The following is a 17,468-nucleotide window of genomic DNA, read 5'->3' as shown; positions in this document are numbered from 1 at the left end:
CCATCTGTAGCTCCGTCAGTTCTGGCCTGGGTTTCGCTTTTCCCAGGGACCTGCTGTTACCTATGAGATGAAGCAGTGGGGTCAGGTACCAGTTGGGAAGCAGGAGCCCCACTTCTCGGGACTGGCCCAGGGAATGGATCCCTTCAGGAGTCCAGGGACGGGGTGCAGGTTCCACAGCTCAGAAAGAGAAAGGCTCTTTCCACTTGCTGCAAGGACCTCAGTCCTCAAGGGATTAGGTCCCAGCTGACATGTGTTTTGAAACATGGCCTCCAGGAGGCTCCAGAGCTCGCGATTTCAAGGGTATCTGTGTCTCCTGCTCTTCCCTCGTCACTGCAAGTCGTCCCTGGCTGTGCTCGGCTCTGCAGTGACAGGCGAAACGCAGATCAGCAGCCTCACGTGCACCTGCCCTCCAGTGCCTGGAGGAGCTCACTTAAACTAGGGCAGGACCCAGGTCTCCCCACAGTTCGGTGTGCTGGGTGATAGCAAGGGGCCGGAAAAAGTGCCCCGAGACAGCTCTGGATACACGAGCAGCTGAGGCTGGGCATCCCAGGAAGACCTACCTTCATTCCCTTAGAGCCTTTCTTGCATGGAAAGGTCTTCCTAGTATATTTCATGTGGAAAACTCCAGGTACAGAGCGATGTTTGTAGTCTGTGGACATTCGTAATAAAGCAGGGTTAGAGTGTATTTTTTGTTTGGATATGCATCAGTTATTTCTGGTTGGAAATATAAAAAAAAAAAAAAGGAAGGGAAGGAGGCAGGAAAGAAGGAAAGAGAAAAAAGGCTTCTGCCTGGGAATTAAAATGAGGCGTGTGCCTCTATAGGGAATTTCTTCTTAGATCAAAGTGATGGCCTGTGGTTTTACCTTTAACAAACAGAGAATATTCTCAGAGAGCCAAGGAACAGTCCAGGCGACATCCCTTGCTCAGAAAGCGGAGGTACATGTTCTCCTGCTGCCCCTTGAAACTAGGGCTGTGGCTGGTCGGGGTTCCTGGGCCTTCCCTCCACATGTGGGCCCTGAACAAGGAGTGCTGGGTGGTGGCCACAGCTCGGGTTGGCTGGAGGATGGGGCACCCAGAACTCGTCATCAGCTGGTGGATTTAGTGAGTCTGCGGCCTTCCCAGGGGACAGTAACCATACCGCTAACTAGGAGGAAGGCCGTCCTGGCTTAGAAAGCAGAACCACTAGGCACGTTATGTAGCAGCAGGAAAAGGGGAAACTGAACCAGGCGAGTTGGACCAAGCCCCGGGCCAGGCTTGACCAGGGTGCAGTGATGGCTGTGTGCCCCAGCTCAGTGCTATGCGGCTTCACAGAGGCTGACACCTCGTTTCTGGGCACCTGGCAGGGGGAAGAAGCAGGGAGCACCCTTCTAAAAGGGGAATGGGGCTCTCGGGGGACTGGGGAAGAGTCAGCAAGAGCAGAGGCTGGGTGTCCCTCCTCCCCTGCCCGCTGCTCCCTAGTCTATGTCTGGAGGTGTGGGGAGTCCCCGAGCTTTGACTGCAAAGTCACCCCCTGACCCAGGAGCAGTGGCAGGCTGCTGCCTTGCATCCAGGTCAGCCACACCTTGGCTCATGGGCCAGGCCGCGTGGCCCGGCAAGCACCCCCTGGACAGCAGCAGGCCTCCGGAAAGCAGCGTGACCCAGGGCTATAGGAAGAGGAGCGCACACTGGGAAGCTGACCTTCCGCTGAGCCACGCTCGTGTTAACAGATGCCCGGTTAGGTCAGCGCACCTCGCAAAGGATGTGGACCCGGGACAGGGTCCAGAGCAAGGCAATAAAGATGATTAAAGGGATGGAAAGTATGTCCCAGGAGGAGAGGCTAACGGGACGGGGCCAGGGAAGAGGAGGCTGCAGGGAAAGAACATTCACGCCAATAAACTCATGAAAGATTTACACGGAGGCTAAGGGAGAGCTGCCTCGCATTCATAGGGACCCAAACCAGAGGAAGCTAGCTGGGAGTGGAAGAAGACAGTGTTCAGCTAGACCAAAGATGGGCTCAAGGAAGAAACGTCTTGGTAGCTGAAGCTGGATGGTGTGGTGCCTTGTAGCCTGGAGCAGGAAGTCTGCATCATAGCCCAGCTCCGGCGGGACGCCAGGCTGGGCGTGCCCTCACTGCTTTTCGTCCCAGTTGTTGAAGTCGGAGACACATGCCCTGGAATTAGGCCCTGGATGTGAATTCTGCCTCCCCCATTCCCTAACTGTGTGACCTGGGCAGATTGCTTCATGCCCCTATTTCCTCTTCTGTAAAGTGGGTCTACTAAGTGGGAGGCTTGAACGATCTAATCCTCGTAAGGCCCCTGGAAACAGGCTTAGCGCTGGCCCACTCTTGAGTCCGAGGTACATGGGAAACACTGTAAGGGGAGAGGTGGGGAGATGCCTACAGCGAGGGTGGGCTGCCACCCGGGATCTCACTTGTGAGCCCGGGGAGCTTTGCTCTGCATTCCCTCCAGGATCAACTGCCCAGGCAGGCAAGGCTCCCTCCAGTGCAGGGGTCTGCCGAATCTGCTCCCACACTCCAGGGGCTGCTCCCAGGGGCTCTGTGATTAAAGTTGAGCTGTGAGAAGGAGAAGCTCCTGACCAGTTCATAGGTTGTTTTCCTGAAAAATGTTCTCAAAACTTAAACAACTCGTAACCACTTGTTTCTTTTGGGAGACTACTCAGATGTTTGATTTCAGACAAAATGATGCATTTCATGATATGAATGTTCTAAATGAGTATTTCAAGCATTCCTCAGACAGCAGCATGCCTCAGGTGCTCAGTCCCCAGAGCCCTGCTGGCTGGAGGGGGGCCTGCAGAGGGTTCCCCTCCCGCCCCAAGCTACCCACCCAGCAGGTGCAGGCAGAGGAGCAGGCTCCCAGAGGGCTGAGTCCTGGCCATGCTGCTGACCCACTGCCTGTGTTGACCTTGAGTGAGTGCTCACCTGCTGGGGGTGCAGGTTTCTCTCGACTCCTCCCCCACCCTGCTCCATTTTGCAGAGTGAACAAACTGAGGCAACGAACGACCCATCAGAGTCTCTGTTCCCTGGGAAGCAGAGTCTGGGATGGAGATGAGCGGGCAGGGCACTTACTGAGGTGCCTCCTTTGGATCAATAGATGTAGACGGGGAGGGAAGGGAGCAGGATGGGGCAGAGGGAGAAGCTGAGCTGCAGTGCAGTCTGGCTGGGGAGCTCTGACCCTACAGGGAGGTGACTTCAGAGCTGTCCCAAGATGGAGTAAAGGAGCAGGTCTTTATATCCGCATGTCTGCTGATCATTGGAGAGAATTGCCACAACCTTAGGCCAGCAACTGTCATCGCCCAGGGCAGTTTCTGTAGGGCCTGAGAGACACCCCAGCACGTGCAGCAGCTGGTGCGGGGAGTGCGCCATTCGTAAAGGGGGACCCGGCTGGTGCCTCACAGTGAATACCCCGGTTGGAGCAGGACTTAACTCTCCTACTGGGACTGATGGAATGGCGCTCCATACTACCTGCTGAGCTCTGGAGCAGGGCAGAGAAGTGTCAGCCTTGGTCCCTGCTCTCCGGGGCCGGGGTACAGCTTGCACAACCCCCTCTGGCTCCTGAAGCCACCAGAACGTGGTGTGTGACTGTGTAGCATCCGAGCATGCAGAGAAAGGAGCCAGCAGGGGGTGGCTGCGGACAGCTTCCTGGAAGAGGTGGGCATTGAACTAGCCGTGAGACACCGCAAGGATTTGGAAGGGGGGTGGGAGAAGTGTGAAAGTTGCTACAGCCGAACAGGTGTGGGAGCCAGGGATTGCCACCCCCCCCCCCAAAGCTCCCTAGAAACAGCACCAGAAGGGTGGAGCTCACAGCAGCCACCACCCCCAGCTGAACTAAATGGAAGGGAAAAGCCGGAGCTCCTGGTTCCGGAAGGGCCCGGCCCAGGGTGTTACAAGTCTCTGTCGACACCACGCACTCCCAAGAGCCCAGCGTCCTGACAGAGCGGACCAGCTGATGCAGGCACTATCGTTCCATCCCACGCTGCCCTAGCAGCCGGGGAGAAAAGAGAGCCATTCTCCAAATTAATCTGTTTCATTAAGGGCGGTCTCAGAATGGTTCATTTACTCTGTGTGCAAAGCAGATTTGGAAGGAAGAAGGAAAGAATGCCGTGGTCATCCAACTAGTGTCAGATGGCCCTGCTGGGTGAGGAGCAGGAGAGCGAGCTGTCCCACACCTCCACATGCCACCCCCTCCCTGGGTCCCCAGGTGGTGCAGTCAGACCACATCCGGGACACTGCAGGGTGATTCGAACCTCCAGCAGCTCTTGCTGCTTCTGTCCTACCAATGACCATGACCGTGGCTCGGTGTCCCCTAATTGTGGAACCAATTAAGAATCTCATCCCGCCTTCCCTTCCTCTGCCAGCAGGTGCCCAAACCCTCCCTGGGTGCCAGGCTCTTTCCCTAGGGACAAAGTGTCAGCCATCAGATTTGATTTTGCAAGCTCTCTGTGACATCATCTGGGTCACTGATAAAAATGAACAGGACATCTGGAATTAGTGGTGATGGATATGCAACTTGGTAAATAAACTAAAAATCCTGGATTATGTAATTTAAAAGGGTAGATTTTGTTGTATGATTTACATGTCAATTAAAACATTTTTAATGAATAAGTCCACTCCCCGGACAGAGTGATACCACAAGCCCCTGGGAACATTCCTTGAATCTTGACGTCTGCAGGGTTCCCCAGATACATCAGGCAAGTGACCCTTTCAAAAGAGGCAGTAAATCTGGTCTAGTTTTGTGTGAATCTGTTCTAGCTATTAGTGGTGACATTGTTTCTTCCAAATCATCTCTTTGGGAATCTCTGAGAGAAAGCCTATCTGTATTTTTCTGGTTTTTTGCAAAATTGGAACTGTATGCACACAGTCTCTAGCACTTTGTCTGTTCTCCAAGACTCCTCAGACGTGTTCCAGGGCCATTTATGACCTTAGTGCAGAGTTCTCTTTTCCTGAGCAATATTATTCAGCCCTTGGGCAAGAAGATGAGCATTCAGAGCACCCGTCATTTCCCACCATCCTGTCCTAGGTTCTGGGCATCATAGGGATGCTCTGCAGCGTCTGCCTTTCCTGGGCCAGCCTCTGATAGAAGGCAAATCTTTGTTTCAGCTGCCCCTTTAATTTTACATCATCCCCATCAGCGACCTCATGCTTCCATCCTCCTTCTCACTCGAAAGACAAAAATACAATTTTAGGACTATCGTCAACCCTTGGTCAGTGCACTCCTTGACACGTTCTCACGACTACCCCATGCTTTGATAGTCATCACTGGTTATGGGCAACCCGTCATTCCATTCTAGAATCACTTTATCCCTCCTCCTCACTTCAAGGCTCGCGGGCGAGGACCCTGGGGATGCCCTCTGCCTCCTTAACCCCCTTCCCGTAAGTCACAGTTCCTTTTGGGAGCTTGCTGCTCCCTTCAGCACCGCAGATGACCCCTGCCATCATGGAGTCCTTCATCCTATGAGGATGACTAAGTCCCAGATCTTGCCAACCAGGAGCGGATCAGGAAATAACCTCGTTCGGAGCCCTGGATTTATCCATCGGCTCATTCACACAAGTTGTTAAGTTAGCCCTTTTGGAAGTAGAGTCCGTCCTCATTACTCGTGGATTCCATTTGCAAATTTGCCTACTTGCTAAAACGTATGTGTAACCCCTGAAATCAGTACTCGCCGTCCTTTCAAGGTCATTCGCGGACATGCGTGGGGCAGTGAGAAATTTCACTTGCCCGATATGCACATTCCCAGCTGAGGTCAGACCAGGAGATGCCCCTCCTTTGGGTTTCAGCCCTCGACCTGCAAACAAGCATCCTTTCCGTGATCGCCTTAGCACCATAACGTTCACGTGTGTGTGCTTCGTGTTGGTGAATTTGCTGTTTGAAGTGCTCCCGAGTGTAGTGCCGAGGTACTCTCTCCTGTTCCTCAGGGCAAGAAGGCTGTGATGTACCTTCTGGAGAAAAATACGTGTGTTAGAGAAGTGTCGTTGAGGCACGAGTTATATACAGTTGTGATACTTACGACGTATTTTCAGGATCAATAGAGTGCCGTTGACCATGACTTCACCATTGATGCATCAACACTATACATTAAGCAAGGTGTCTTTAAGCAGAAACACATAATATAAAGTTTATGTATTGATCAAATGGGGAAAATGTTGTGACCAGGGGCTTGTGGAAACCTAACCCTGTATATCCCCTGGGAGCAATTGTTCAGTATTCCCTAATTTGGTATTTGCAGGACTTAGTAGAACTTCACTACGGTGAATAATGAGAACCAACTGTGCTTGCTCTTCAAAGCCGGGTAGAGAGGTGCTCAAGGTAAAGGAATATATTGTGAGGGATGGGATTTCAGACCCAGTAATTTATCTTGTGTGGGTGGTGGTGGTAGAACTGGGGACCAGAGAGCCTTCCTCCCCTGGATGTCCCCTGGCTTGGGTCTCATTGAGGAGACCTCTGCTTCATTTGCCCCATCCTGGGATGACACCGTCCCTAAACACCCCCCCCCCCAGACTGCTTAGCGCTGCGGTGACCATCATTGTCATCCTGTCATCAGGAGCCCAGGGGACAGCAAGACAGATCACACTGCCATTGCCTGAGGTTTGTCTTTCTATCCCAGCAAGGAAATTGCCCTCATTAAGTCCCTGCTAAAGATAGATAAGAAAATGGGACAGGCAAACCCCCACCTGGCAGGCAGCCCTGTCAGATTCGAAGCAACATGAGTCAGATAGGAATTATTTTTAGTCTCCTTCTCCTCCCTCCCCCACGCCCACCCCCAAGCAGGCACTCTTGGAAAGAAGAACAGCTCATTTCTTGAAGCCACATGTCCACGTCTGTGTCCAATGGATGTGAAATTCCAGCCCTGATATGCCTAGAGAAGACCCCAGCCGCTGTACAATCATGATGGTCAGATCTTCCTGTGGACCATGCAGCCGCCTCGGGCAGTGTTCCTGAGCAGAGCTGGCTGTGAGAGGGCCCGGGAAGGCCGGCCCGTGACTCACCTAAGGCCCGCGCACCTTCCCTGGATGCCCTCCCTTGCCCCTCTCTCCTGGCACACGCTTCATGCTCAGGATCGGCTCTATGCATCACACTTCGCGGGAAAGAAAACAAGGCCCTGGGGCCCCTCTCCCAGGGAAGGGCCAGCATGTCCCTTGGGCCCAGGCCCGCATCCGTGGGAGGGCCATTTTGTGCATTTTGGCAGAGCTCCCGGGTGCCGGGCCTGCCCACCCTGGCAGTGGGCATCTCCCAGTCTGTGCCCGCTCTGGGAAGCTGAGCATTGCCCTTCTCTGTTGGCTCTCTTGCCCTCTTTCCAGCTCTTAGGGTGTATTCACACCCCACTGACCCCAGATAGCAAAGGAGAGGGACCAGGAGGCAGCAGGGGGCCCGCGTCTAGAGGCCTGGGCGGCGCCAGGGTTGCTGACCAGGAAACTGGCTGAGACAGAGGAATGCCATCTTCACGGGCTCTGTGCCCGGGACAGGAGGGAGGGCGGATACCCCAGGAAACAGCCACCTGTGTGCGTTCAGTTTCTCCTCCTCAGGGGCCTCAGTCTCTCGGTTTCGGCCATCTTGGCATCTGGGAATTGGCTCAGAAATGTTAACCCCCAGCCCTTCCTCCCTTGCTAGAGCATATGGAAACGGGCAACTCTGGGGGTCCCGAATGACTGGGCCCCAGGCGCCAAGTCTGTGTAGCCTTGCGCGGGGGCGGCATGCGTGGTGGGCAGCCCAGGGCCTGCACCAGCCTCACTCGGCTTCAGGACTGGCTCCCCTGTCACTGGGCAGGGGATCTTGAGGAGCTAAGGACCCTCGTCAAGCCCGTTCTTCTTGCCATCTCAAGGACATGGATGTGCAGCCTGCAGGGATGTGGTCAGGTGACAAAGGCAGGCCCTATCTGCTGCCCCCGTGTGCATCTTTCAGGACCCAGTCTGGTCCAGGTCTGTCCCCTGGGTACCCTGCCCGCCTCTGAGTCCCCATACTCCCAGCATCTGGCTGCCTGCGATGGGATGCTGCCTGGGACCACCTCACTCGGAGGGTAGGCGGCACATCCCACTGGGTCTGGGGCCTTTTGGCTGGACCCACGGGCAAGCCCAGCCCACCCTCAGTCCTCCAGAAGGCACTCAGCAATTTAACAAGCGCTTCCAGAATGCTCACCATGTTCGGGACACACTGAGCCCTTTACAAAATATCAGCTCCTATCGTCTTGCCACCAATAAGGAGAGGAGATACTGGTTTTATTTCCATTTTACAAATGGGGCAAGTCACTGGCACAGAGTGGTGAAGGAGCTGAGCCAGACGGCAAAGCTGAGCAGTCTGGCTTCAGAGCCTGTGTCCCCATCCAGTTCTCTGCAGAAAGCTCTCGGTCCCCTCCCCGGCATGCTCCGCCTCCCTTTTGGGTCCTTCACCGCCTTCTGCGTACACTCCCTAATTAACTCATGTGCCAGGGGTGGTGAGCAGCGTGGGGCTGCTATTTTCAAATGGACTGAGCAGAAAGCTAGTGCATAATTCAAAGGAATGAGTGAATGGCAAGGTTTCAGACGAGACCTACCCGACAGCACCACTCACCTTCTGCCTCCTGCACCCCAGCCCCAGCTCAGTCATGCCTGGAGAACCCTTCCCTGGTTCAGATGACTCACGCATGGGCGTATTTAGGAGGTCTCTGCAGTAGCCCGGATTGCGGGGGCCGCACCCGGTGAGAAGCTGGAGGAGAGGTGGTATGAGTTCTAGAATGATGGGCAGCACTCCAACGGAGGGCAGTGTGGCCCGGAGCACCTCCTCCCACTCCCCTAGTCCCAGGGGGTTGGGCCCAGGGCACACTCCCCAAGGTTTCCCAGCAGGGACATGAGCACAGGCTTTAAAAATACCAAGGAGCCTTCCTGCCTAATCAGCGTCTACCCTGAGCTCCAAGAGTTATTTGTGAGTCTTCCCTAGTAATTTAAGTTTAGTCACTTATTCCAGTGTGTGTGTTTTGGGGAAGCCAAGGTGGCCTCTATTATGGTTTGGAGTATTTGGGGGGGCCTTGGTTTCCAGAAGTGATGCAGGGCCTCGATTAGGCAAGACATCAGCAAACAGAATTAAAATAACTCAACAAGATAGGCCCCTGGGTCCTCGGAGGTGATCCCTGTGCTTAGCCCCTGGGGTGGGCGGGGGAATGTAGACCGAGGTGTCCCCAGTCCCTTGTGTCAGGGTCATCTTTCAGGTAGCACCTGCAGGCATCTCAGTGCCCTTGAAAATGCAGAATCGATAGAGCTGCCAGTTCTTTCCAAGTAGATCTGAACAGACAGCCGGAGAGACAGACAGCCGGAACGCCAGGAGCAGACAGGCCCACGGCCGTGGCAAGCTCTGTAGGTCCGGTTGTAGGTGGACACTCAAACGTACCAGCAGTTCAAGGGGAGCTTACCACTTACAGTCCCCAGCACATTAACACCTTAGCAGTTTGGGGCAGAATTATCGATAATCCTCCCCACAACCCCCAGGAAGAGATCGTTTTTATTTCCATTTTACAGATGAGGAAAGTAGCTTGCAAAGAGCAGTGAAGGAACCCGACAGCATATAACCTTCCTCCTAGACCTCCAGAACCCCCTACCAGTGCCGGCCATACCTGCCCCCTCCCCTCCAGTCCCTGGAGGCCTGACCCCCCCGCCTGCCCCCTTGCCTGCCCCCCACACACACACACCCCTCCCTTCTGCTGCACAGTCCTCACTGCGCTCTCCGTCTGCACAGGAACCCTCCCACCTGACTGTTGCCCTTGCGGGCTCCCTCCCACTGTACAGGCCCCACCTGCCCCACCCTCCACCCAGCAAGGTCTTTTTAGGCCTGTCTGGTCCTCCTCTCTGACCTTGCCCACCGAGGAAGGCCTGGCGTGCACCCAGAGAGCTCTGCCTGCCTCACTCAAGCTCGCTGGCTCATGTGGAGCAGGTGCAGCAGCTGAGGGATCTGGGGACAGGCGGATGCCCCAGGACATGCAGGACCCTGGTTCAGTGGTCCCCATATTCTGAGCCACCTCTCCAGGTGAACAGACAAGCCCAGAACAAAAGTAGCCACCCCGGGGCCACATTACCCACAGTTACACCCTCCCTCAGGAATACACCAGCCCTTGAGCTGTCTTCAGACTCTGATTTTCAGCTGATTGCAGGCTTTCTGTTTGTCGGGCCAGCTCTGAAGTCCAGGATGATGTGTGTGGACCCAAACAAAGGTGAGGAATGTTGTGAGAAGGAGAAAATACGATATGGGGCTGCCTGTGTGTTTGTTTGGTCTGGTGGCCCGGTGGCCACAGTAAGCGAGTTCCAGACTGGCTCAGGGCATCAGGGGACAGATGGCACAGCCTCGTTACCGTGAGCAGGAAACCTAGTGCCTTTGAACCGTGAGCTCCAGCCGTGGCTCGGAGAGAAGAGCGGGAATGGGACAGGCAGAGGGCAGAATTCTGACTTTGCCCTGATGTTCTGGAAGGTTGGAGGTGTTCGGTCAGGAGTGGGGTGGGGAGGTGATCGCTGGGATGTCTCTAGGCAGGGTCCAACTAGGTCAGCTCCCTCTGAAGGCCCCCCTCTCCAGTTCCCATCCCACTGCCCTCAGGACAGCAGGGGAGTCTGGGGCACCCTTTCCTGGCTGAAGCTCTAGTATATTTTCACTTCGGTGCTTCTTCTGACACGATTGGGGGAAACCACCTCCACCTCTCCATCCACCCCCACCTCTCACTATTCCTAAACAGCTCCTGTTGCCCAGATTTTATGCTTTTGCATCCCATCTTGTGAACTGGGGTGTCCGTGGTCGATCTGGCCTTAATGGGTAACCAGGGCAGGTCACTTTGCATTTGGCCTGAGTTAAGAGAATGATCTAGTGCTGAGAGTTTCTGGCACCCTGAGAAACCAGTACAGGGAGGGTTGAGAGGGAGGGAAGGTTGAGAGGAAGGGAGGGTTGAGAGGGAGGGAGGGTATTTCCTGAAGACAGGAGTTTTAGCTCCTAAAAGCCCAAAACCATCCCACTGTAGGCAAACATCCCTTGGGCCCCTACCTTCACTTTCTGGAAGTCACAGAACAGGAGGCTCTGCAGCCAAATGTGTAGGTGGCCCCTTGAGTGTGCAGACTTGTGCAGACTTGGTTTGGGTCTCGTTGCTAGACATGGAGCCTCAGGCGCATTTCTGCACCTCTCCGGGACGTGTTTCTCATCTGTAACAAAGGACATCTACCTTCTAAGACTGTTTGCAGTTCAAATGGGACGATGCTTAGAAAGCAGGTGAAATGTCAAGGGCTGCACAACGCGAGGACTCCCTGCCCGTATGTGTGTCCGTAGGGCACACGTGTCTGTGTGCACAGTTGTGTGTGTGTGATGGCTCTGGGGACTCCGCCATTTTGCCGTTTCCAAGGATAGTTCGCTGGAAATGGAGCTTGGCCTGGGCGTTTGTATTGGTTATCTATTGCTGCATAACAAACTGCTCCAAAATGCAGAGCTTAAAACAACAAACATTTATGGTCGCACGTGGTTTCCAAGGGTCAAGAATCCAGGAGCAGCTTAATTGGGTGGTTCTGGCTCAGAGTCTCTCTTGAGATCACAGTCAAGCTGTTGGCGGGGATTGTGATCATCTGAAAACTTGATTCGGATGGGCCTGGAGGGTCCACTTCCAAGCTCACTGACGTGGTTGTTGGCAGGCCTTAGTTCCTCACTGGCTGTTGGCCGGAAGCTTCATTTCCTTGCAGTGCGGGCCTCTCTGTAGGGTGCTCATGACAGAATGAGTGATCCAAGAGAGAGGGACAGAGACAGAGAGAGAGAAGCTGTCATGTGTTTTACAACCTAATCTCAAAAGTGACATCCCATCCCTTCTGCCATATTCTATTGGTCATACAGACTAACCCCGGTACAGTGTGGAAAAGGATGAACCAAGAGCGTGAATACCAGGGGACGGGGACCATCTGTATCTGTTTCTAGTTCCTTTCTGTGTCTATTGCTTTCCCCCACCCTCCGCCCCCACTTTAAATGACCTAGTAAAATCCACCAATAGCTTTGAATGGGTTGAGGTGTTTTGTGTTTTCTCTTTTCTGGTTCAACTTCGAATCTTTCCAAGAATGCCTTCCTTATCTTCTCCTCTATTTTTCCGTCCCCCCTGTCCATGGTTCCTCTGTAGAGTGGAGCGTGAGTGAGAGTATTTCCTCTCTGGGGAAGGTGTTAAGCCAGAGGATGCCGTTGTCTGAGCTTTGGAACATACGTGTCCTCCAGGGGGTCCAGCAGGTACTTCCAGGAAAAGGGAACTTTCCAAGATACACACACACACTCACACTCACACTCACACACATACTTATTTTCCTTTAAGCTCTATAATCTCAACGATTGTAAAAAGTTAGGCTTTAATTAGAAGCATACTGAAATACTTGAATCTGTCAGACACTGACAGGGAAGGCTGCTTGGGTAGGAGAGAAAAGAATACAAATTTTTTTTTATGATTTTATTTATTTATTTAGAAAGCGAGTGAGCAAGAGAGCACAAGCAGAGGGAGGGTCTCAAGCAGACTCCGCGCTGAGTGCAGAGCCCCACACGGGGCTTGATCTCATGACCCTGAGATCATGACTTGAGCCAAAGTCAAGAGCGGACGCTTAACCTCCTGAGCCACCTGGGCGCCCCGAAAAGTATACAAATATTAGCACCACAAGTAGAGATGTCTTCCACGGTGTTCCTCCCCGGATCCCCACAGCAGCCCTGGGAAGCAAAAAGACAGAGGCAAATGTCCCCCTCGTAAGAGTTATATAGGGGAGGCTCAGAGAGGCCACGTGGTTTCCTCAAGCCCTTGCAGAACTGGATCGGAATACCCAGATGTTCTTCCACAGGATTCTGTGTCATTGGCCCTGTACAGGGAGACATGCGCTTCTTTTGTACCCACCCCAGAAGACAAGGTAATTTGGAGTTGTCTGCCTGTCTGGGTGAGGGGTGTCCTGCCTGGGATGGACGAGCAGATATTATAGGGGTTCAGAATAGCAGGGAGAGGAGAGACAGCCGTCAGAACTGGAAACGTTTTGGTGGGTGTGATAAAAGGTTGTGAGGGAACCGTGGTGATGGGCGAAAGAGGACCCTCTGTAGTCTGTCCCTTCCCGTCTGCAGGTGCCCCTCCCACCAGAGGTACTTCAGGGGGCATTGGCTCCAGATGGAGTCACAGGATGAAGAGATGACAAGCCCTTTCTGACCGGAGCTGTGCTGTCTGGTACAGTTGCTACGGTGGCTACGGAACGAGTTAAAATGAAATAAAGTTAAAATTTGTCCTTCGGTCCCCCGGCCACTTTTCAAGTGCTCACTAGCTCCACGCAGCCGATGGTTATCATGGCGGACAGTGCAAATAGAGAACATCTCCGTCCTTGCCGGAAGTTCTGTTAGATAGCCCTGCTCTGCAGAAGCCTCCTGGGCCCCAGAGAGCCAGGCCTGAGCTGGCTGCGGGAGAGAGAAGGCTGAGGTAGAACAGTCCGAGGGGCTGGGCAGGGGGAAGAGGCCTGAAGAGCAGAAGAAAGAAGCTGAGAAAGAGAAAGACAGGTTCACTGAGCACACATGCCCCGCCCCCCGGGGGTGGGGGCTCGGGAAGGGGTTGCTCCTCTTTGTGCTGCGTCTGGGGACGAGGAACACTGCCCACCGTGTTGGGGTTCCAGAGCCTACAAGGGCCGCTTTTTCCAGATCTTTGCTCAGAAGTGTGGCTGGAGGCAGACAGAATGCTACCCCTGGGGAACGGCCTTCAGACCCTCTCTGTGAGCCAACAGGACCCCTGGGAGCTGAGCAGCCTCCTCCAGACCTGACGGGGACATCACTGAGAGAGGTGCGTGCAGAGCCCTAATTGTGGGTGACCCAGGGCACATCCTTGGGAACAAGGAGAGACACTGAGTTAGGGAAACTAAACGTATAAACCAATAGAAGAAGACCTCCTTAGTTTTGATCACGTTGGGCCCAGAACCCAACAGTCCGCGCCCACCACCACTGCTGTCCCTATGTCCCCACTACTGTAAAGTAGTTACTGCAGCTGCTCCTTATGGAGTGGCCCCTGTCCTGGGCATCCTGTCTGGATCAGGGGTCAGCAAACTTATCCCATAAAGGCCCAGATAGTTAAACAAACTTTATTCACAAAAACAGATGGTGGGGCATTTGGTCCGCAGGCCATCGTTTGCAAATCCCTGATTTAGATTATCACAGAGCCTCCAATAAGCCCAAAGAAAAGAAAATTTGTTTCTGCCATACAGCTGAGACCAAGGCACAGCCAGTGAAGTAACGCTTCTCACTCTGCTCTCACATGTGTCTTGGGGCAAATCCAGGCCTCTCTGGCCGGTGCTCACGTCCCCTGCCCCTCCTCCCTGCTGAGAATGAGTGCCTGCCCAGGGTCCCTCCCCAGGACAGAGGTAGCCAGAAGAGAGGTGCTGGGGGCCCCAGGCCGCCTTGCCCCATTCCCCAGCATACTCTAGTCCTTGAACGCAGCACTAGATCTGAGAGGTGCACATCTCAGGCTAGTGTGCTGGCCAGATGCTTGAGCTCAGTCTGATCAGCCTCACACGCCCTGTTGGCTCCCCGCTCCAGAGTGGACTAAGGTCCCTGGGGATGCATTTTGACCTGGAGGCTGCAGAAAGTCTTGCCAAATGCCGCCGAGGGAGACCTCAGGATTCAGGGTAACATGGGAGTAGCCAGGGACACCTAATGGGTAGCCGCAGAACTTGGAAGGTTAGACTCCACGGAACACGGAGTCACAGGTGCCCTGCTTCCCTGAAGTTGTTAAGGTAAGGGCCTGAGAAGGTGGAGGCCAGAGGAGAAGGAGGACCAGCAGGGTGGGGCAGCACACCCAGGACAGGTCTTGCTGCAGCGATGGGGCTGGCCAGCCCAGACCCGTGCCTGCCAAAGGGCAGCCACAGCCTCCAGCATCCCCCTGCTGGAAAGCCTACACCAGGGGGGCCTCTTCTCCAAGTGCAAAGCCTCTAGCTAACATAGCAGCCCAAAGCATCTGCAGGCTAAGGGGGTCTCTTGCTCTCGGTGACCCATCCCTGAGCAGCCCCTTCTGGACACCAGTCTTCTCGTTCATTCTCTGGAGTTCTTTGGGATCACAGCAGTGCCTCTTCTGCAGACTAGTATGGCCCAGCCAGCCAATGCCGTCACTTTTGTGCCCTCCATCCTGCACCACCATGCCGCCAAGGGTCGGGGCTGCCCAGCTCCCTGCCAGGGTATCTGTCTGGAGTGTAGGCACGAGCAGGCACCCACTAATGTGAGCAGCCGTCTGGGAGTGTCAGTCTTCTTTGTGCCCTCAGTAGAGGCCTAGTGGACTCTCCGTAGATTTTCCACCTGCACATTAATCGCGTGAATAATCATAGCGTGAATGAATGTTATTTTGAGAGGTGCTGGGACTGGGCTGTCTGGACCTCCATCATTAGCACATGCCTTCATAGGGTTAAAAATCCACATTTCCTGTGTTCCCTGCAAGGTGTAGCTGCCCTCCTGGGGGAAGTAGTATCCCGAGACTCTCAGACCCCTTCTCGGGATGGACTTCCTCGAGACGGTGGATGGCGGATGAGGGATGGGGGCGAAGAGGGGCAGAAAGGGAAGTTGGAAACAGCATGGGGGTGGTGGCGAGGGGCAGGGGAATTGAAGGCCCAGCTTGGTGGCCTAACGACTGGGCCTTAGTCCTACCCGCCTATTTTGGGAGGCCACTCTGCGGCCTCCCACGTCCATTAAATCCCTCAGATGCCCCCACCCAGCCGAAGGGGTTGAAGCAGGACCAGCCGGGCTCCTGGCCAGCTACTCTTCTCCTGGAGGAGCCTCCTGAGCGCAGGGTCAGGAGAAGGGCTCTCTGGGGCTGACGGAGCCACGCCCAAGCCCCACGGAGCCCCTGTGGTCGGGAGGAGTCTCGGGAACACAGGTGGCCTGGCAGGAGTCTCTGGCTGCCAGGGAGGGGGCCTACCAGCTTTGGTGACATCATTTTAAGGTGGGCATTTACAGTGCAGCCGGCCCAGCCCACCAAGGAGCCACAGGGAGTGTCGGGAAGGAAGAAAACTCTCCCAGTCTGCCCAAGGGTTTTCATTTTGTAAGAGCAGCAATGTGGAAGAAGTCTCCTTTGGGCCACACCTGCAGGGACCCTTCCAGCCAAGCCAGCAGGTGCCCAGCCCACCTCAGAGTGGTTGCCCTGACTCCCCCTTCAGCCCCTTTCCCCAAGAAACCACGACTAGCCCAGCCCTTCTCCACATCTCTCAGGGCTGGGCTCAGATGTAAGCTTCTCCTGGGTAAAGGCCTACTTCCCATCTTTTTTTTTTAAGATTTTATTTATTTATTTGAGAGAGAGAGAGCATGAGTGGTGAGGAGGGGCAGAGGCAGAGGGAGAAGCAGACTCCCTGCTGAGCACAGAGCCTGCCGTGGGGCTCCATCCCAGGGCGCCGAGATCATGACCTGAGCCAAAGTCAGACACTTAACTGACTGAGCCACCCAGGTGCCCCCCTACTTCCCATCCTAAGACTCTGTGCCTTAGCAGCGGTCTTAATTCTGATGGAGGTGGATGGCAATTTGGAGTCCACTAAAAGAGATATTTGGAGATAGAGCCAGCCATCTCCCCAAGGCAGGGTTCAGTCTCAGCAAGGCCATTAGGGATGTTGGGTTCTTCAAATTCCACAGAGGCTGCCCTGTGAGCCCCAGCTCAAATCCAGCACGGGACAGGTGGGGTTGGAAGGGAGGCTGGAGGCCCCATCCTGTCTCCCCAGGGCCGGGAGTTGGGGAGACCTTCAAGACCGCTCCTTCCCTTGGCAGTGACTGCCCACAGAAATAGGTCAGGGCTGCCCCCCTCCAGCATGGCTGTGGTCAAAGAGATGATGTCTGCTGAGCTACATTAAAGTGATTCCAATCCCAGGATTCATTTATCTCCCGTTTATCCTCAGGGCAGCATGGTAGGGCAGAGGGGAAAGTTTTTTCTGAGGCAGAAGCACTTCGCAGTGTTGGCCTCACCCACCTCATGATCCCCGGGTGGTGGGAGCCAGGCCTGTCGCCATCCCTTTACAGGGAGATGAGCAGGACTGGAAAAGCGGGCTTCGGTCAGGAAGGGGGGTCTGCTGAGTGCCTTGCAGGCCTATGTCTGTACCAGTGTGCAGCCTAGTTAGAGATAGAAGATGAAGATATGCTGAACAGGGGCGCCTGGCTGGCTCGGTCCGTAGAATAGGCGACTCTTGATCTCGGGGTCATGAGTTTGAGCCCCATGTTGGGCGTAGAGACTATTAAAAAAAAAAAAGATATGCTGAACAATTCACTTTGTAATGTGGTTGCATGTGTGTGTCTTTATGTATGTACGTGTGTGTGTATGGTGTGCCCGTGTGTGTGTGTGTGTGTGTGTGCAATGCAGTCCATAGGCCCTGGGACTTGAGAAAAAGGAAAGATTTCTGGGGTTTACCATAGCAGCCAAGAAGCCTTCCTGGAGGAGGCACAATGTGATCGGTCCCTTCAGTGGGGCCAGGTGGAGGGCAGGGGGAAGCGAAGGGCGTGGTTCCCGGTAAGTGACTGAGCAGAGGA

At 54.5% G+C, this 17,468-nt stretch overlaps 1 protein-coding gene across 1 annotated transcript in view; it reads left to right on the top strand.

The window, feature by feature from the left end:
* Positions 1-17,468, top strand: part of CTIF (cap binding complex dependent translation initiation factor) — a 214,991-nt gene that overhangs the window by 82,205 nt on the left and 115,318 nt on the right. The window lies entirely within an intron of this gene.

This window comes from Neomonachus schauinslandi, chromosome 14 (genome assembly GCF_002201575.2).
Source record: "Neomonachus schauinslandi chromosome 14, ASM220157v2, whole genome shotgun sequence".
Classification (NCBI taxonomy): Eukaryota; Metazoa; Chordata; class Mammalia; order Carnivora; family Phocidae; genus Neomonachus; species Neomonachus schauinslandi.
Note: the sequence above shows the minus strand (reverse complement) of the source record. Positions and strands in the feature narration are given on the sequence as shown.